The sequence below is a fragment of the Ambystoma mexicanum genome, chromosome 1q (assembly GCF_040938575.1).
Source record: "Ambystoma mexicanum isolate Mex_15411 chromosome 1q, UKY_AmexF1_1, whole genome shotgun sequence".
NCBI lineage: Eukaryota > Metazoa > Chordata > Amphibia > Caudata > Ambystomatidae > Ambystoma > Ambystoma mexicanum.
This window is the reverse complement of record NC_090922.1, coordinates 1,029,341,844-1,029,363,467: the sequence shown is the minus strand read 5'-3', so window position 1 is coordinate 1,029,363,467 and position 21,624 is coordinate 1,029,341,844. Positions and strand designations below refer to the sequence as shown.

General features: G+C 43.9%; 1 protein-coding gene across 1 annotated transcript in view; it reads right to left on the bottom strand.

Moving 5' to 3' along the window:
* Nucleotides 1–21,624, bottom strand: part of MCOLN2 (mucolipin TRP cation channel 2) — a 1,022,745-nt gene that overhangs the window by 412,144 nt on the left and 588,977 nt on the right. The window lies entirely within an intron of this gene.

The following is a 21,624-nucleotide window of genomic DNA, read 5'->3' as shown; positions in this document are numbered from 1 at the left end:
TTTGCAGGCTGTAAGTCCAATACTGGGCGCATTGTCAAAACTTTTTTTGGCACAAGAAAGTAAGTTGAATAAATACCCTTGTTTACCTGGTGTCCCGGGACAAGTTCTATCGCGTGCTTTGCTAGCAGATTGACGATAACCTCAAGGAGGATCTTCTGGTGGTCCAAAGAATGTATTCTTTGTCATGGAGGATGGTTTCGGGGACGCTCTAATAGTTCTATGCAGTACCCAGCGGATACTGTGGACAGCACCCATCTGTCTGATGTGATCCCTTCCCAAGCTTGGGTGAAGTTGGAAATGCGTCCCCTCTACTGGGGTTGCGTGAGAAGGGACCCTGAACTGAGCGTCTGTAACGCTCACCTGATTCTCGCAGAGGCGCCGGTCTTGACTGGGCGACTACCGTATCTTCAAAGGTGATGTGTAGCACCCGGTTGGCTCTTTGGGCTGGACCTCTGTGCACTGTATGCCTGACGTGTAGAGTAAGATGTCTTAGGTAAGTGAATGCCGAGCTCTCCATCTGCCTCGGGGCAGGGTGCTGTAACCAGTTTCTTCACTGGATAGGTAGCGCAGGCCTCTTGACTTCAGAGGACTGCTGTCCGTCGTTTACTGCACGAACGGTAAGTTTCGAGTCATTCAAATGTCTGTAAAGTCTTTAGTAATGATGTCTCTTGTTTTGCAGGGTTCCGGCGATGGCGGATGACGGGCTGAAGTGAGTTGAAGATGGAGCCCGTGTGATGAATAGAAGCGCCTGGAAGCACATAAGTAAGCGCTTGTTGCCTGCTTCACGATGCGCTCTAACTGTCTTTTTATTTTGCAGGTACGAGTTCGGAGCGGCTGCAGGGTGCCGGAATACCCACTGGATTAGATGTGGAAAGGAGTAATGGCACATGAGTATTAAAGTTCCCCAATGTCTTAAACGCACCTTGTTTTGTCTTTCAGATGCGGGATGCAGCGCCGAAGGCCTCCGGAGCGTGCGAAGAGTTGGTAAGCTTTTGTCTTTCAGATGCCGGAATGCAGTGTGAAGACCTCCGGAGCGCACAAAGAGTAGGTAAGCCTTTGCCTTTCAGATGCCGGAATGCTAACCTGTTCTTCCTTGTCTTTATAGGTGTTGCTGAAGACTGGATTCAGGATGGTAAGCCTTTGCCTTTCAGATGCCGGAATGCTAACCTGTTCTTTCTTGTCTTTATAGGTGTTGCTGAAGACTGGATTCAGGATGGTAAGCCTTTGCCTTTCAGATGCCGGAATGCTGACCTGTTCTTTCTTGTCTTTATAGGTGTTGCTGAAGACTGGATTCAGGATGGTAAGCCTTTTTCCTTAGGCCCAGGACCGGATGCAGAAGACACGATGAGCGTTCTGCTGCAGAGGTTGCAGAATAACGCAAAGCAAGATTCATCCACCGGGTGTGGTTTAAATAGCCTCCTGTAGTGCTTCGGTGTCTCCTTCCACAGCCACGCCTAGGTAAGAAAAGAGTTCCTGCTTTCCAGAAGAGTTCCAGTGTTGTGAATCTAGGGAGTGGCTCCAGCCCCACCCAACAGGAAAAGTAGTTCCAAACAGAAGGGGATCAGAGGCTCAACTGGCAGGCAAGTAAGCAGAATGGTCTGCTGCAGGTAAGTCCACCCAAGCATTATGAGCCCGGCGCTTCCAGCGCTGGGACTGGGCATATTTATGAGCCTGGTGCCACTGGCGCCAGGACTGGGTCCAAAAGGTCCCAATTGGGACTGGTTGGCACTCGGAACCTGGGTTATGGATCTGCTTCCAAGGGAGTTGGGAAAACCCTGACCTTTTGGAAGCAGAGATCATGACAGCGTCACTGTTTTGGTGGAGGCGTGCCACCTCCTCTACTGGGGCTGCCTCTACCTTTCCCACGTCCTCTTTTATTACCCCTGCCGTAACCCTGGGTAGACTGTTGGTTATTATTGCTCCACGGTGTATCCTGCCCCTGGGAATAGTTAGATCCTCTGGGAATTTTGGCCGCGTGGGCGACGAAAATTGCCATTTCCTCTCTGATTAGGGGGTTTATTGGTTAGTTGGCCTAGGGATTTGAGTGTTTCATATTCGTCCTTGGCATTTTTTCAGTGCGTCCTCGACCGCCTTACCAAACAACAGATCTGGCTCCACCGGTTTATCTAACAATGATGCTTGGGTTTCAGCTTTGAATCCAGACTGCCTTAACCAAGCGTGTCTCTTGATAACAGTTCCTTCAGCTATCAATCTGCCAGCGTTATCCACGGCATCAAAGGTTGCCTTTAGAATGCAACCGGACACGGCTCTTCCCTCCGCCGAAACTTGTGCCAACTGGCTCTTTAAGGGTTCTGGGGCGGAGTCTATGAGTGCCGTGACTTCTTCCCATTGATGGCAGTTGTAGCTGGCCAACAGGGTGGTGGAGTTGGCAATCCTTGCCTGGTAGGCGGAAGTGGAGGCTACTTTCCTGCCCAACCCATAAAGTTTCTTGCTCTCCTTGTTGGGAGGAGCTTCGGACGATGACAAGGGTGTTCCAGCCCTCTTACGGGTGTTTGTAACAACTAGGGAGTCTGGCTTCAGATGCCCCCTTATATACAGTGGGTCTGATTGGGCTGCCCTGAAAAGTTTCTCAATCCTGGGGTTCACTGCTCTGGTGAGGTTAGGATTTACGAGTGAAGGGTCTATTCTCCTCTGAATAGACTTCAGGATAGGGATGGCCTGAGCAACAGGCATCCTTTCTCCCACTAACTCTTCGGCGAAGTCCCTCTCCTCTTGAGCACCCTAGGTGTCAATGTGGAAATGTTCAGCTGCTCGAGACAGAACTTCATTCAGGAGAGGTTGGTTGTCGACAGGGGAGTCGGTAACCGAGGGGTTCCTTCTCTAACGGGGAATCTACTCTGTAGGTTTCTGGGTCGTCCTCATCCTCTTCTTGGTCCTCATCATCTCCATAGTAGCCCGTACCAGTTTGTTCTTCCAACATGCCCAAAACTGGATCCTCACAAAAGGATGTCTCTCCTTGATACTGAGAGTAGGGCTGAACATCGAAGGGGTCCGAAGACCGTTTTGGTGTTTCAAACCGGGACTTTTTACTTGGAGGTATAGGATCCTTAGAGCCTGAGGGTGCTGACCCGTCGGGAGTATAAGAGAGAATGTGTTCAGGGTTTTTTGCGTAAAAATCTGCCAATGATGACATCCTTGACATGACCCTGTCCATGTCATCACTAGACCATTCTCTAGAACTGGGGATGACTCTTTCGAGTGTGGAGGTAGGGGTTCGGGAGCCGCTGTAACGCTGCTGCTGCGGGCGCCGACTCCTGGAGTGCGGTCTGGGGATGGAAGTTGGCTTCGTCCTCCGACGATCGAACTTCCGTTACCTTGGGGAGCGAGGCACTCTTGGCAACAGTGGATGATTGCCTGGACTCATGCGGCGATCTTGATCGAGAATGCCCAGAGGACGCCGATTCGGATCGTTCTCTATGTGCCTCTTTCCGAGAACTCGACATGCGCGTCGAGTCCCGGTTGGACTTCATGTGTTTTGTGGAAGTGCTGTGGGAAGCGCTTGTATCGCCGGTGTCTTCCCCATAGCCGCCCTGCCGGACGACCTTCCGAGGTCGGGGACTTGCGCTCGGCTGTCTTTCGACGCCAAAATGCCCTCGCCGTCCGAAAGCACAGCGTTGCTGCCACCGCTGAAGGCGCCCTCCGCTGCCATGGCCTCTTGACGCCTGGCGTGGTGGGCCCAACACTTGATTGAACGGTCCTTAAGTGTTTTGGGTTTAAACCTACTACGTGCTCTGCAGTTCGCCTCGGGGTGGTCCCTCGGCAAGCAGAGATTGCACGTGGCGTGCCTGTCGACCCAAGGGTATTTGCGGTTGCACTTGGGGCAGAATTGGAAAGGGGTACCCTCCAGACGCACCTTGTGGCAGCGGGCTTGCAAGTGTAGGAATATATAAGAATGTACCTATATACCAAAAGAGTAAGAGTATGTCCACCCCCCACTCTCCCTACTTGCAGGGCCGAGGCCAGCGGCCTTCCAAGGCCCAGGCCGAGGCCAGAGGCCTTCCTAGGCCCAAATCCGCCGTGCAGCTGTCGACGGTCGAATTCTTCTCCGGGTCGGCGTTGAGTGTGGAAGTTCGGTGACTCGACGTTGGGGTGGAGAAATGGGTAAATTTAACAAATGGCTAAGGCCAGGGAACTCCGCGAAATGCTTCCGACCATAATGGCGGAAAAAAACAATCTGAGGGTCCTAGACGCGTGAGGGATCATGGGTACAGTGGACACTAGGGATAGTATTACTGGCACGCCCTGTGTCGACGCCTTTTTTCGAGTTTCGAAAAACAAACTGTAATACTCCGCAGCTTCCACTAGATGTCGGCCTATGCACAGCATGTGATCTAAGCAGATTCCACAAGCCTCAGAAATATATATATATATAAAATAAGACACATGAATTCATAGTGTCCGAGACTTCATATCCCCATGGGTCCAGATCTTAATTTGTTAGTGCAGATACAATTCGGGACATATGCTATGTCATGGTAGATTTATAGTATTACTTCAGTCTATGGGTCTTGTTGTTTGGTCTTAATATAACTAATCCACACACCACTGAAAAATACTGTATCAGTGCCATTTTCAGTGCCACTGAGTTACCATGGAGCATTGTTCACCAAATTACGTCGGGATATACTCTCTCAGTGTTTGAAACAAATCTGCCAAAACTACTCAATCTTTTTGATTTAGTTTCTTTGCATTCCAATACAAGGTGTTGGAGTGTTTCTTTGTATATGATACTCTTACAAAATCGACAAGGGACATCCCCTCAACATGATTCCTAATCTCCATTATTTCGCCTGTAAGGAGAACATTAAACCAGAATCTGATAAGCACACCTCCAATGTGGATCAGGAAATCTCACTAGGTATGATTCCACATACCCAAAGGACTTCCAATCGGAGACCATTTGGTTAAATACGGTGGATTCTTTTTAGACGTTCCATCGTACAGGACCAGTCACAATTTTGCAGTTAAGTTTTCACTCTCATCGGGTTTCTTAATAGATCATCTGCAGTTCTGTCAATTTTAGTCAATGCCATTATACAGCTTGTCCAGATCATAATTGGGTGCCCAGTTCATGATATAAACTTTGCCCCGTATCCATCATTAGAATACTATATAATGACATTCTCCTCCATTCTATCACACTTGCTAGTGATTAAATTCCGAGTTCATACATAATAGCCTCCATTGGTGTACTTTTAGGAAGCCAGTAAATTAGAGCCCTCCAAATTTTTGCCTCTGTTTTACCTACATTTGATTGTGTACCTATTGGAGACAATTCCAGCCCGTATCATAGCTTAGGTATAATCTTTAACTTATAAAAGCGCAATATGGAATCATCGAAAATTTGCAAAACGTTTGATATATTTTTTAAATTTGTGATATCATTGGCCCCGTTTTCTCCATAATACAATTCCAGTATTGTTTTGTACTTGATGAATCGAAAACCGGGAAACCCAGATACCGCATAGTCCTTCTTATAATCAATTTTTGTTTGTTTAGAAGCCATTTGAAAGTCATTGGCTTAGACCGATTACTCTATCGCATAACTATCACATTTTTTTCGATTAACGACCCGACAATTCCTGGTCAAGAATTCAGCAAAAGCTTTGATTTTATGTTGCAAGCCAATTGGTGCGATATCGATAAATAAAAAATCATCAGCGTCTGCGCACCAGTTTATACTCTACCCCTCAATTTTTGGTGAGATCATAGATGCGGCATCTAGTATTTCACCGGCATCCGAAACCTACAAATTAAAAATAGTGGGGGCAAATATACAACCTTGACGGGGCCCATTCCCCATTTTTATCTGTTGTGAGAGTTGGCCCTCACTATTCAACCATATTTGTACCAGTGAGCCCTCGTGGAGATGAATGAGTATGCCCAACATCCCCCATGGCATATGCCAGTTAAGAAGTTTCGACTATAACAGTACTCTAGCCACAAGGTCAAAAGCTAACGAAATGTCAATTTTTGCTATGTATACAGGCACTGCTTCTTTCTTCCATGCCTTTTCTTGTAATAAGGTTAAGATGAATCCACCTATCTGTGTCCGCATAGCCTTGCGAAAGCCAAATTGTCTACTTGTAAGAATGGAGTTAATATCAGACCATTCTACAACCTTCTTCAGAACGAAACCGGAAAAAAATCTTGGAGGCCGCATCCATTAAGGCAGTTGGCCAATAATTAGTAGGCAGGGTCCTGTCCCGTTTTTTGTAGATGGGACCAATATACAATCGGTGCCAGGATACATGGATCTGCCTCATTAGGATCAGATCCGAGAATAGCATCATTAATGATTTTGCCCAAAGCTCTGGGGTTGCCTTAAAGATAACATTAGCTAGTCTATTAGGGCCTGCAGCTCTAGAAGAGCTTGACTTTTGAATTAGTTCTAAGATATCAGATATTGTAAATTGATAAACCCATGGATGATTTCTCACCGGTGTCAATGATTCAGGTAGCGAGGATCTCCCCTCATAGGGTACCAAAATATCCAGCCCACGTATCTTGGGATATACAATTAGATTGTGCATGGACCTGGGGGCATTCAATGTTATTTAACAGACACCAGAATTGCTGCTCGGTTGCATCTTTAAGGGCTTCTAACATAGCTTTGTTATCCTGCTGTAAAATGTTGGCCTTTTGACCTTTAGGACAATTTTTCTTTTTTTGGATGTGTATTCCGACCTTCTTTACTTCCCATGTTACACTGCTGTTCCTCAGACTGTGCATCTCCTTTCTACATATATTTTTATGCAGTTTGATTCCTGGATCATAGGCATGGTGACATGTCCTCGGAGCAACTGTCCCCAATCTTATTTTAATTGACTTTGTAATAAGATTGTCTATGTATCCAGCAAATCTGTTATGCGTGAATATTAAAGATCTTTTATCAATCTGACTATTGTTAAAATCTGCCACAAACACTGTGTTCAATTTTGTCACATTACTGTCATGCCATTCTATCCTACTTTTTGTAGGGTTTGCTTCCAAGCATGCAGTATATACATTTTCCGTATTAATCTCCTGACCCATTTTAATTGAAACTTCAATTGGGCGGTGATCACTTAGATCAGTATCTAATATTTTAAAATTATAAGATGCTTCAAAGAGGCGATGAGACAAGAGGTGTGATCAATAGTCGATACTCTAAGGCCATCTGACCATGTAAATGATTCCCGTTCTCCACTCAATGTGGTATTGACATGGTGGAGGCCCCAATTAGTTAGTAGGTTGTACCATAATTGGCCCTTAAGATGCTTCCTTGATGTACCTACAGGCCCCCCTATTATTTTACATCTGCCATCGATGTGAGTCGTCATTAGTACCCCCAGATCTAATTCTGGTTCTAAATTGTATGTCGATCCTATTGGGATTTCAAGTCGCCTACCACCATTATGTGAAGGCCAGAATACTAAACCCACTGATCGGAACAGCTTACTTCATTTTTCCAGTTACCACCCTCAGGCCTTGAAATACAACCTACCATGCAGCCAGTTCCTTAGGATTAGACAGAATTGTTCAGACAAAGAAAAATATGATCTACATGCCAACGGCCTGCAAAACCATTTAAAAGACAGGGGATATCCCAAGAAATCAATCAAACTGGCACGCAAAAGGGCCCTTAACACAGACAGGGGAACATGCTTAACACCTAAAGAAAAAACAGATGAACAGACTGGTCTGTGTAACTACATACAGCCCTTTAAGCAACCTCACCAAACAAATAAACACTGGCATCTGATCAAAAACAAAGGAACTTTGGAAAGAAAGCCTATTTTTGCTTTCAAGAAGAACAAAAACTTAAGAGATACTTTAGTCCACACATACATTGAAGAGACTAAGACACCCAACACATTATGGGCCCTCCCAAACGTTGTGGGACATTATCGGTGTGGAAGCTGTGTGGCAGCTGTGTGGCATGCCGTTTTACCACTCCAACGAAAACCTTTGACTACAACGATTACCACCACATTCTTCAGACCCATACCAACTGCAACAGCAAGTTTGTCATTTATGGCATGCAATGCCCTTGCCACCTGCTATACATAGGCAGGACCACCAGACCAGTCAAGCAGCAGATCTCAGAACATAGGTCCTGCATTAAGAACAAAATACCGGACAAGCCCATGGTTGAACAAGTCAGCCGATTAGGCCACACTGATGATGACATCTCCTGGACCATCATACAGCAACTCACTCTGCAAAATAGAGGAGGAGACGGAGATAAAGCACTCACGAGATTGGAACAGCAAATGGTCCACAAACTCGACACAGTGAAAACAGGACTAAATGTGTCTGTAGATGGAAACATTTCTACAGTCAGTAAGTGGGCCTCATTGATCTAAACACACAGGGGGGGGGGATTCTGTCCCATTTCCTCCCCCCACTGTTATTCAGTAACTGCACCCATGATATGACTTTAAACAAGAGCCCACCAAGATGCAGCCACATGCATTGTATCCATGCAGAACTTTTTGTCCCAGCTGGTTCATTTTGGGCCATTCAAGCAACTGGTTTGCTTACAACCCGTTGCAAAAAAATATGCTATAAAATATGTCTAGTCTTATCGAATAATACTCATGAGTTTTGCTGTCACTTGGTACTATCTCCACGTACAAATGTATACTTTGAGTCTGCTACTCAAGTCCTCCATGAACACATTTATGTCTTGATTCTGCCATTTAAGTCTCACCATACCCGAATTTTGAAAGACGGGCCATCGAATACAGTGAGATACAAAATGTTTTTTGGAGATTCGATGGTTAGTGTACACCGCAAACTACACACTATGTATTACTCACATCTGTGCCAAATGTACACTCCCAGGATGTCTTTGTTTTATTAGTGCAGCACCTGGACTCATGAACTAATGTGTGTCTTGATTTTGCCATTTAAGTCTTACCATATCCGAATGTTTAAGTACGGGCTAACGAATACAGTGAGATAGAAAATTCCTTATGGAGATTCTATAGGTTGTGTATACCACATACTACACACTATATATCACTTGCATCTGTGCCAAATGTACAGTCTCAGGATGCTTTGGTGTTATCTGTACAGCACCTGGACTCATGCAATTCTACTTCATAACACATGTCACAAATGCCCACCTTAGTACTATGACACACGTGTCATGCACATAACATGATTTTGCACTGTGACCCATTCTATTCATTTGAGTCGCTGCCTGGGATCAGCTTCCCCCTTCCCGGGTTAGCCGGGTTTTACAACTCACTGCTCCCCCCGGGAGCTAGTGCGGCATGTACACAGAACCCTTGTTTTCATTTTTTTATTTTTTTTCCTCATCCATTGGTGGCGGTGCAGCGGTCGGGCGACTCCTTTTTTGGTGCCTATGTGGCAGCACACCATTCGCTCCCCCAAGGATGACGCGTGACCAGGGGAGCGCTGAAGCACATCCAGTCAGGACAACACGCGGTTACTTTTACTCGCAGTTGCCATGGACCCGGCTTCATTCCTCGGCAGTCCTCGCATTCATAGATGCCGCAGCCGAGCAGCCCCAGACGAACACTTCATTTGAACCTAAAGTAAGTTTATTTACGCTTTTTCTTCTGCAGCTTTTGGCCAGCGATTTGTGATTCAGTCCTATTGCCTCCAGCATGCTCTGAATCTCTTAACAAAGGTGCCATCATAAGCAACCCTTTTTTAACTTTCGCTTCTAAAAACAAACAGCAGCCATACTAAAACATGCCATCTCATACATAGATTCTCCCATTTTTGGATCGTCTGTATAAGCTGCAGCCATTAAGAAGTGGGTAATTCCACCCTCATCACATTTGATGACATTACTTACCGCTAGAGGTAAGACTCTTCTTTATTACCACCTTTTTCAACTAGTCCTTCCAACAAGAATCCTTACGGATCCTTTCATGTCGTTTCAGGTATTTGCTTGCTTCCACATCGGCTAATCATATGCCGCTCGGATATCCATACCAAGATGGATGCCTTAATTTACCCCTGTACTGGATAAGTGTTCGGTAAGACTCATGCTCCACATACACATGGAGCATTTTTCTGTCATTTTAGTAAAGCATCTTTTTTGAGCTTAGTGAATTATTGAATTTTTCTATTCGAGGTCAACCCTTTCACTTACCACACTCCATTTGTCACTTATAGATCGAGATCCCGGGACCACAATTTACTCCATCATACGTCCTGATGAAGGCTAGCATACAAAGCTGCACTCCCCAACTCTCTTCTGGGCCGAAACACCTTTGTGTCGATGATTACACCACATGTACAGTGCACAATCCATGCACTGCTTTGTTTTTTGTTCTATGTTCATTAAATTTGGTTTTTTGTTCATTCTGTACCTGCACAACCCAAAATGTTGACTAATATCAGCAGAACTTGTTTGTTATTCGTTTGAACCCAGTTAATTCCGCTGGATTATACTTACCTGTATTGTCTTCCCAATATCCCTGGGTACTCTATCCCCACATTGTTGTTATTCATATGTTATTAAATACATTAAGTCAAAAACATGTGCTGCCATTGACTTTCATGTGTGTTAAAATATTGGATTGGTGTGACCTCTCACCCTGAAATTGTGTTTTATTTGCCTAACTACACCCACCTGGGTTTTTCAGGGCATAGCCAGGTGCCCTTATATTTACTCCAGAATACTTAACTGTAATTTCTGTTAGAAGAATATTTATGCACTCAATGAATCTATAAAAATAGTGCAGCGGATTCAAGTAAATGTTCAGTATAAGAATATGGGATATACAATGTCCAACAGTTAATTCCACTAATACCGCCAGCATACTCCCTATTGGGGAAAACTCTTCAAGTATTTTCCACCAAGAGTGAATTTTAATGGCCGATAAGACCACCCGAGGGGCGTCCTCTAGCCCCCTTTTTAGCTAACTGAGAACGATATTCAAAGCCATCTAGTCTGAATTAATTTGTCATTCAGGATGCCTGGATACACACCATATTTGATTTTTTCAAATATTCACATATAACATTTAACGTTGAAAGGTGTGCCATACCTCGTGAGATCTATGAAACTAGGATGACATTGTTGATATTAGTCACTTGGTTAAAGGTCCTGCTTCATTGTTTTCAGTTGGGCAATGGAGTCCCTTAAAGAGAGGGCCAGCCACTTCCAGCCTTGTTCATCCTCTACATTTGGAGGCTGGTTTTGCTCCTTTTCGGAAACTATCAATTTTTGACTTACCTTCATAAACTCTTTATCGACCCGTTTAGCCGATTGGAGACCCGGGCTAAAGCTAAGGATATCATATCTGAGCCTATTGAATTGTGTTGCTTCCCACAGTACTGCTTCATATACGGACCATGAATTAAACACTAATCGCACGTGATCGTATCGTACTGGGTGTATAAAGTCAATCAGTTTTAAATCTGCTGACGACAATTGTCTGAGGGATGGAATCTCTTTTAGGAGGGCTAAAACACATTCTCTATTTAATGATGGAGGCGCCGAGTAGTCAAATAAGCAGTATACAAGTAGACTTGGATTATCAGTGAAGGCCGGGGCCCGCCTCTTTTATCTCAGACTATTACGTGTGGCCTCTGCTCCTGCACTTCCTCTTTTTTTTCTGTTCCCCATATACTACTACTGGAGAATTTTCATTTGATTTGATCTTTTTCTGGTCCCCATGTATTACTACTCGAGGAGTTTCATCTTTTGGAGGCAACCCTGTCATGTTCAGGTCATCTTGAATAGTGCCCCCCCCCCTTCGGATATTGATTGAGGAACTACCAAGAACTTTTCTGAAAGGGCTGCATTAGATTTTAAATGTTGAGATATTGTTTGAACAATAGTTGTTCTAACATAACCCTCCAATGAGGAATGGTTATTCAAACCTTTTACGATATCTGAATTTTCATTTTGCTGTGTAGTTTTCAGTCCCTTTGTTATCATGATCTTCCTCGTTTGCCCCTCTTGTTCCAAAATCAGAGGGCCTTTTTGTTCCAATGTTATATGGGTAATGCCCATCTGTTCATTATAGACCTCCAGGAAGGTGGCTGGACCAATCTTTAGATCACCCATGTGCATGTTTTGCTTCTGGCACACTGCCAGAGAGCTTAACTGGTTCAGTACTTTCATGGGCTTGTTTCCCTTTAGGTTTCATTTTTTCAGATGTTGAATTTTTGGCCACCACCCCCGTCCCAGGGGCAATGACAAACTCGACTTCCGGGTCGGCATCCAGTCCTCCCCCAAAGCAATCTGTCCCAGCCTCATCCTCCCTAACCAATGATCTCCAATTTCTATTTCAGCGCTTTCTTGCTCCCTTATTCAGGACTGGATGTAGATTTGGTGCATGTTTTTTTTTCTTCTTATGTTTCCTATTTGTACACGGTTGACAGGATAGCGTGGAGATATCTTTTGCCTGCTCATCAATAATCTGGACATCACCTGATGTCTGTTTAGCATGAGGACTTATTGTTGGCTCCCTTGGGGTTCCCACATACAATCATTTTTCTCCCTGACCCTTCGCAGTATATCTGAGCCGACTCAAGTTCGTTCTTTAGTAGTCCAATGACATCCATAGCAAGCTTTCTCAACACAGATACTATCTCCTGGAGGCATACAGAGTGAAGTTTTAATTCAGCCAATATGGGAGTGAATGTCTCTGCTTCCTGATATGGCTCCCTGGTCCCCCCCGGTGCCGAAGGAATCATCTCATCCCCTCCCTCGTCTTGCCTCGTGGGATATTGGGAAAGGGAGAATAACGTTACCTCCCCTGACTGAAAATCTGGTGGAGTATCCATGAAGGATTGTTCCAACTCACAATTCATGTCTCCCGCACCCCCCTTCTTACTTCCAGCACTTATTTCCTCTGCTCGTAACGCACCTTCTACTCCCGAATCCTTCTCAATTTGTTCCAGTATTGCTGAATTACTCATGTAATTGGGAGACGGTGGGAGTGGCATTGTTAATTGCATTCTCATTGTTCCCTTAATCAGCGTAATCAGAGGGCAGTTAGGATATCTTCATACATTCGTACCCCCTGTGATTTCACGCTCCTTGTTCGCGGGCACGGTCCTGAATACATTTCCGCGCTCCCTTCACACTTTGTGAGCAACCAATCTTTATGATCCTAACCAGGAAATTAAGGCAGTATACACAGAAAGAAAAGCACAATGTTTAAACGTCCACTATATGGACCCCCCAACCCCCTGAGAAGTTTGTACATGCACACACTTCCTAGAAGCCTTCCTAATGGGTTTAGTTCACCCATTCTAAAAAGGATAATCCACTCATATGCCTCCGATTTCCTTCTACTGCAGATTCGTAATGCTGTAACTGCGTATTGCAACTGTATAAACCTTTCAGTTAGGATTCTTAAGTTTTATATAGTATGGATTAGCGTCTTAACCAACCCGTTTCGTCCAATCCAGCATTTACAATAACTATTGCAGCGTTTACATTTGGCAACTAATACGAATCAGCTCTGTGTTAAGCATTGCTTTTCAACCCGATTCATAGCATGTCAGAGTGTGGTAGATTAAAGCTCTTTTACTCGCCCGCCCCGCAATGCCACTGTACCTTAGTTAGAAATCAGTTTACGTGCAATGAAGTAAAGGAGAAGGGTATTTTAGACTCCACGCCGCCCAGAGCCAAATAGGCTAGAACAGGCACTTACAAGGCACTTCCAGGGGCGCGCGTGCCTTAAGAAGGAGAGGTGCCTGGGAGAAAGGGGCTTGGCTTCGGCGGCATCTAGAAAGTAAAGTAATATAAGACTCTTGGAGTGTCAATGTCAATGTTCAACACAAGTCCACGCTGTTAAAGTCCATACAAGGGAGGGGTGCAGATTCTCTTGAAGATACACACTGTAAAAGTCAGTCAGAATTCGCGTAGAAGCCGGCTCTCACAGACTTGAAGCAGGCACTTGCAAGGCACTTCCAGATGCCTTTGTACATTGCAGTTTTGCTACAGTGTGTTATTACCAATAGTTTCCCAACAATATTTGTGGAGGTTAGGGTTATTTAACTGGGTTTCGCAGTGTTGCAAGTGTTGCACGCCTAGCATTGACCTACATTGCAGGAGCATGTATCCTGGATGGAAACTGGGATTCAGGCTTTGAGTGTATGGTAGTTTTATCATTTTATGCTCATGCTAATGTCTTCATTGCATGTCTGAAAGTGGACGTGTACTTCCTTTTTGTCGGGTTTGCTCAAACACAGAATGAACGGATCGCAGGCAGGAATAAAAAGGAAAGTTGCAGCTCTTCCTCTGGAGGCCACTGATGGTTGAAACAGACCAAGTTCTACTATACAGAGTTTTGACTGGTTCTATTTCTTCCATTAGTATTCCTGACTAGTTCACTCTGCGTAACTCTTTGCAAATTTCAAAGACTGTGCATTCCCATCATGGATGCATTTCGTTGCAGCAAGGAGAGTGGTGGCACTACCCCTCAACCATAACGGGAGAAAACCAACACGAGGCAGACCTGAGCAGTCAAAATGACTGGGCAGGAAATTACCTAACTGAAGCCCAATAGCGACTGAAAAGTGTGTAACTACTGTGATGAATCAGATGATGTCATCACTCCTTTCTCCAAGGAAGCCCCTGCTCATGTGACCAAGGGGCAGCAGCAGCTACCTGATCCTGACCCTGGGGGCGGCTATACGAGGGAGGACCACATGAGGGGGAGCCGACATTCAGGGGGGATGAAACATCGGAGAAAGTCACATATCCCTCATTCCCTTTTATGGATGTTTCCTCCCTTCCTCATGCCTCAATGGCATATTGTCACACTCTCACTCAAACTTTATTTACTTCGTTCCCACTATTTTGGAGTAGGATCCTTACATCACCTCTATTGTCAGGATCTAGGAGGCCATATCGCCAAGTGTTAAGGATTTCAATCAAGCAAAACACCCTGGTCTCAGCCTAGTATGCAGTGCGCAAATGAAATACTTTATTTTATTATGTCTATAGGTTCAATATCCTAAGTGATATACCACTCACATCACACCCCTTCTCAAAATACCCCAGGTCACAATGGACCAGGAATCAGACTGGTTGGTAAAGGTAATATTTATTTATTCATTTAAAATTCAAATGAGCATATATGTTTTAATATATGGGGCAGCAATCGCCAATGTGGTGACAACACAAATAAGAAAGTAGGTAATGCAGTTGAATTCACTTTTAGCAACACAGAATATAAAACAGAAAAAAATAAAAGTTTTGCTTCTTAGGAAGATAGCACTTGAGTTAAGATTTACCCCTGCAAATTTCTCAACTCACAAATAAGCAATTCTACACAGATGTAAGGGAGCAGCAGGGATTCAGGAATAAAGAACAGTGCACAGGATTTAAAGATAACCTTCCCTCCCCAAACAAGAGAGAAACACAGTTTGGAAATCTTACACTTTTAAAAGGGACATTAAGCAAAACAATGAAAAGTGTGCAAAAGTCCTTGAATCAAGATAAATCTCTACGGGAGCAACATGGGAAAGATGCTAACAATCAGAAGCTATAGGTTCGGTGAAAGTAAACACTTTGAATGTTATTGAAGTTTGGAAACACTTTAAATTGAAAATCGCATGTGTAAACTTTTGCAGAATTGCGAATACCCGCCTAAAATTCACTAAGCTGTTTTTAAGAAATACACTGTTTCTGGATGCGGTTTTTATGCGTGGTTTTTATCCGGAGGTTAGCCAGCACCCGAAGAGAACGACTGATCCCGGCTCCCCTGCTACGCAGATCTCGACGGACGTCGTATATTTGAACAAACCCGTCTGTTGGACATCTACACGCCCGGTCTCCCAATACGATTCATATAAGAGCTCTTTTCTGAGCCATTCATGGGAGTTTCTCGAGAAGGATATATACCTGTAACTCAGGTTGCATCCATTTCTGACCCCCACATGCAGCTTCTTCGTACAATCAAAATATGCAGTGTTAAAGTATAGTGGAAGGAACGCTGGTGACTAAACTATCTGATGTGGTACACCTTGCCATAGGCCCTACGATTTGTGCCGCTAGTGTGCCGCCAAACGTACGTAAAATAACTCTGAGACGGATGAACGTTTGCATCTACTCCAGCACACTTGACCCTGTGGAATTAAATCACGATGTCTTATCTAAACTACACATCAGCTACATCACAAAGAAATTTGTTGTCCTGAAGATGGCCGACATGTCGACACTCTCTTTCTCGAATAGCGTTTAAGCACAACTGCTATAGTCAAATTCTTCAAATGCGAAAGGACTGATAAATTCTCCACTCTCCCTATTGTATGTCCTATTACATAGACAGCCGTCTTTTGTGTTTTTCGTGATGCACTATTGTATGAATATATATTGTTTTTAATATTTATCAATAAAATAAGATTTATACATATTTTCCCACTTAGATTGCTCTATTTTGTCTCTAGCCCTAATGAGTTCTTTTGCAATGTACTTTTATGTGACCTATTCATGGTGTTGTTAAGTTGTATGTGATAATAATCGGTCAATCTCTACTTCCCCCTGGGTTCCAGTAGTGAGGGGTTTTTCAATTCTCTGTGCTTTATGCACCCTTTTCTGCCTCTTGATTAATGTCCCTTCTTGAGAATTGGTTCCCCGAAAACAAAACAAAAACTTTGGGACTTTGCCCTTTATCTGCATATCTGCGTGGATGTAGCTACAGGTCTTATGTTTAAATTGGGGTTGAAATGAAGTCTCTATTAAATTGAGGAAGTTATGCAATGTTGAATGAGCGGTGTTTTTAGGAAAATAGAACAGAAAAACAGAAAATCGGTTTAAAAGGACAGGTTAATTTTACTTAAACTAGATTTATTGGCCAAGAAAAAGAATGGCACCCGTGAATCTCCACAGTTACACGGCCGCTTGCAACCCTTCACATGGCAAATACCCAGTTTTCTTTATGGGAATTACTTTATTTAATCAAAATCACTAATGGCTTATGGTCTCGTAAAACAAAAATGAAGAGAAAAATCGGCGCTAACACTAGGAATCACAGACAGGGTTGCAAGAACGGTCCGACAATATTTTAGGCTCTTAAGGTAAAGACAGGACGGTTTATAGATTGGGATAGGAAAAGGTAAGGCAAGATATGCTATGGTTAACTATGATTCCTATTTATACTTACAGTCCACTTTAATTTTAAAATTTTGGACCGCCAAGGGTTCTGGTCATCACACTGGTCGGGTCTAACAATGGACAGCAGGGCACATCTGGTGGGATAGGTCGGCTCGGAGGTCATGTCAACTGGACTGGCACCTCGGGTTACTGCACTGGACTGCGCTGGTTACTGGAGCCTGGATATCAGTGGGATGGCGAGTTTGGAGCAGGCAAGCATTTATGGTAGCAAACCAGACTGGATCAAAATGCTTCCCTCAAGTTTTGGGATGGTTTCAGAGTTTGGGACTAGCTAAAAAAGGAGTTCAGAAATGCAGAGGCCTTGACTTTGCAAAGAAATCTGGAATCGGGAACAAAGATGAAGAATTCAGGAACAGGGCGTCACGCAGAAAATCAGGATGGAGTCAGGAATGTGTGCTGTGAGGTTCCCTTATTTATCATGCCAAATGACATCACTGAGGTTTATGGTAGGGGCAGACTTACAACCCACACCCATAATGCTGTGATTGGTCAAAGGCACAGTTTCTGCCTTGCTCATTGCTGGTTGATTGACAGAAAGGGATGTCATGGTTTATAAGATGATCTGGAAAGCTCTCATAGATATTGGGAACAAAATCTAACCTTTCCACAAAAACATATTTATGTAATTATGCCCTCTAAGAAAATCAGATACATAAATTACATATTTAGTGGGTCACATTCCAATCCAACTCCCAAGTCGGTGGGACCTGGTTCAGTCTTTCTGTTGAATTTTGGCAAATTTAACTATGAAAGGTTTGTCCTAACATTTCCCAACTCTGTACATATATGCACAATTACTCCTAGTACATGTGTACACAACATTAGGTCTGCAGCATTAATAGTTTTGGCACTATTGGTCATTCTTTGTAACTTCTGTTCCTTACGCAGTAAGAACTTCTACCAAGTTTTCAAATGACTAGCATAAATTCAGATTTACATGTAAGCATTTTTCTTATCTTTTCTCATTCTTGCTGCCAAGTTAAATGCCTTGAAGTTCAGTGGCAAAATGAGCATTTTAAACCCAAAAGTCATATGTCAGTTTTTTTTCTTTCTTCCCAAGTGTAAGCAACTGTCAAATCCTTTGAAGTTGAATGAGGGGCCTCTCCCTGGAAAGGCAATTAACCTTTCTTGTGCTGGCAGTGGAGGTGTCAACCTTTCTCAGTCTAAGAACTGTCAGAGCAGGTTTATTTTATATAGTTGATTAACTCAAACTGGGTTAAGCTTTTAAGTTTGACATTTTTAAATCTTTACTTAACCCTATAGAATTAAATATTTTATAAGTGAATTTTTACCAGTAGCAAATCCTTGTACATTCTGCAATAATTAAGCCTTTACACCATAATATGCTTTTAAAATAAGCAAATCTGCTTCCCATTCAGGCAAAAGCACATTTAACATATGTCCTTTAAAGTCAGTTTTCCTCTGCAGCAAATACACATTTTAGTCAGCATTAGTTCTTCCATTCAGTGCTGGATTTGTTTACAGCATGACTAAATGTATCCAGCATTTGTTTATAGTTTTTCTCTTGACAGCTGTTTCCTGATACTTGTTGCAAAGAAAATAGTCGCGTTTTCTTGAAAATTGAAAACAGTCCCTGGTTGATTTCTCAAGGATACATTTGTCAGTAGCTGTCATTCAATGAGGCCAGGTTCCTCTGAGCCACACTGGATGATCCTGGGCATTGCAAGGCCTTTTAATCTCAATGATTTAGTAGAAATGAATGGATCTGGTGCCAAAACAGCACTTTTTAAGGTTGAAAAGCTAACATTTTAAAAGGCACTTTGGGTTTACAGCAAAGTACGGCTGCTTCTTTCTTTTGTTCCATGTTGAATGTTGCAGAGCACACTGGCACATTCCTGCAGTGATTACTCTGGTTTTACCCCACATGAAATGGGGTTGGCAGGGGGGTGCAGCCATTTTCTGGTTATAACAAACGCAGTTTTGAAGATTTTGGCACGCACAAGAGTCAGCACATCCATTCGGGCGGTTTCCTTCACCATTGCAGTAAAGTGATGTAGTGAGGCACATTGGAATGGGTCAAAATATCTCACACAAGCCAGGCCAGACTTGGAGGTTAACTTAATGTAAGTGCCTGGGGAGGGGGTACTTGAACCAGGTTGGTGGGGATTAACATTCTTTCTCCAGTTTGTACCAATTCTTCTCTGCTACTGCAAAGGTCGAATACAATAGACCTTTCTGTGGCTACTGATGGATTGGAGGTTTAGTTGCTATGTTTTTCAAACCTGAGTTTTCCCCTGATTGTGTCAACTGTGCCCGATCCCACTTCTCCCACCATATGTGAGGAGCCAGGAATGAGATGCGGACACAGGACTCAATTATGGTTATAAACTTCTATTAAATGATAAAGGGATTGGAAAATGCATCACTATCCCTAATCTAGGTGGAGTTTCCCTGTCTCAACAAAAACAAAAGGATCTGTCCTTTGTCAAGATGTCCAAAGCAAAAATATCTGTGTCTGAAACTATCCTAGCCCTCACACTGTAAAGCTAATTCTAAGGTGCAATGGCTGTTGTCGCTTATTCTCAAAGAGCACAAATGTTCAAATCCAACGCAAAAGTATAAATCCAACCAAAAAGATCCAAGTGGACAATGTTCACAGTTCCAGGGAATGGCTCCCTTCCACAGATTCCTTTCCTCCAAAAAGGAAAGTTCAAACAAAGAATAACCAAGTTCCTTGTAACCCAAGAGGATAACTCTGTCCACTTGGTGGGTTTATGTGCCTAAGGAAAGGACTCCCTTCCCCAGGTTTCTACCTACACTCAAAACTGTTCAAAATCCTAAGGGCATGTGTCTTCCAGGGGATTCTCTTTCGCTGAATTTCAATTTGGGTGTGGGTCCCAGACTCGCAGGATACCTAGTATACTTCTCTGCCAGGCTCTTTTTCACATTAACATTTCACAATCTTAAGCACATGAATCTTCCTTGAGATTATTTTCTTACTGTACTTTATTACACACAAAGACACTTGACTTTGCCTGGTATACTCTCCAGCCAGGTCTTGGATGCAGTGTCTTTCGCTTTCCTGCACACACTTGGCATTGTCTGGTATACTCTCCCATCAGGACTTTTAATATAACCATTCAGCTTGCTTTAAAAACACTTGCTATATTTTATACCAGGTTTCAACAGGTAATGTCTCTCTGGTTTCCCTTCTTGGTTTCATTAAAGTTCATTCTGAGGGTTCCAGACCCCACTCCCACTGTCTAGGGCTTCCATTATCTCACCCGACAGTGCTTCAGCATTCCAACCCTTTCCCTGGGCTCACTGGTTCTCTTGTGCTTTCACTGCGTTCCTGACTCCAAGTCGGATGTTTCTCCAGCTCCTGTGTTTCTCTTTGCCCTTGCCAGCACCTCCAGTAGGCGTTCAGGTTTTGATCAGTTTTCCAGCCACTGCAGCGGCCAGGAAGCACAAGTTGCTTCCTTGCACTTCGTTCAGGTTTCTGTCGAGCCTCGCTAATCACATCACTCACCGGGCTGCCCTCGCTCCCCGTGTACCTGCTTGACTTCCTTGTTGCCACTGATGCCTCGCTCTGTCCTGAGCTAGAGAAATAAAGTGGTTACTTACCATAGTGACTAACACTCCTAGTCCATAGTCCACTTTCCTACATACTGTATGTGTGCCCCTACCTAGGGACGGGACCAGAACCTTTTTTCTACCAAAAAAAAAAAAAAGAGCATGTCCACTTTAAATTTATATTCACGCATAGGATCCGCCGCCGTACCCCCACACTCTGGAGCCTAGCCTCAGTCCCCTTGTATGTGTCTATGCTAGCCTGACCTATTTATACTGGGGGAGAAAGGAGGGTTGTATGGAGGAAAGGGCACTATGGGGTAGGAATAAGTTAGTCACTATTGTGAGTAACTTAAATACTCCTACGTCCCATCCCCTTTCCTCCATACTGTATGGGCAAATCCAACCGATAACGCCCTAAGGGAGAAGTGACGTTGATGACTCGGCAACCAGATTCTTGAGGACAGCTTGTCAAAACTGGGTACATGCCCTGGCACCGACATCCAGACAGCAGTGCTTACAAAATGCAGATAGCTTGGCCCATGTGGCTGCTTTGTTAATGACCTGCCGTGGCACCCGTCTCTGGAAAGCTACAGCTGACAGCATGAACATGCATATTTTGGGGGTATGACTTTTTCTGCACTTTATAGGACTCTGAGATGGCCTCCATCATACACTGCACTTTTTTTGAAGCCTTAGAGGCTTGTCCTCCAGGATCTTACCCCCAAATGTGACTAGCAGAGCCTCAGACTTCCTGAACTGCTTTGTCCTGTCTATGTAGAAGTGTTCTCTTGACGTCTAGGGAGTGCAATGCTCTCCCGCCTCCGACTAGGGGTCTGGAAAGTAGGATGGTCGAATGATCTCCTCGATGTGGAATGTTGAGACTATTTTGGGCAGAAATGTTCGGTGAGTTCTCATGACTACCTTGTCCCTGTGGAAGGTTCAGAATAAACAAGGGCCCATGT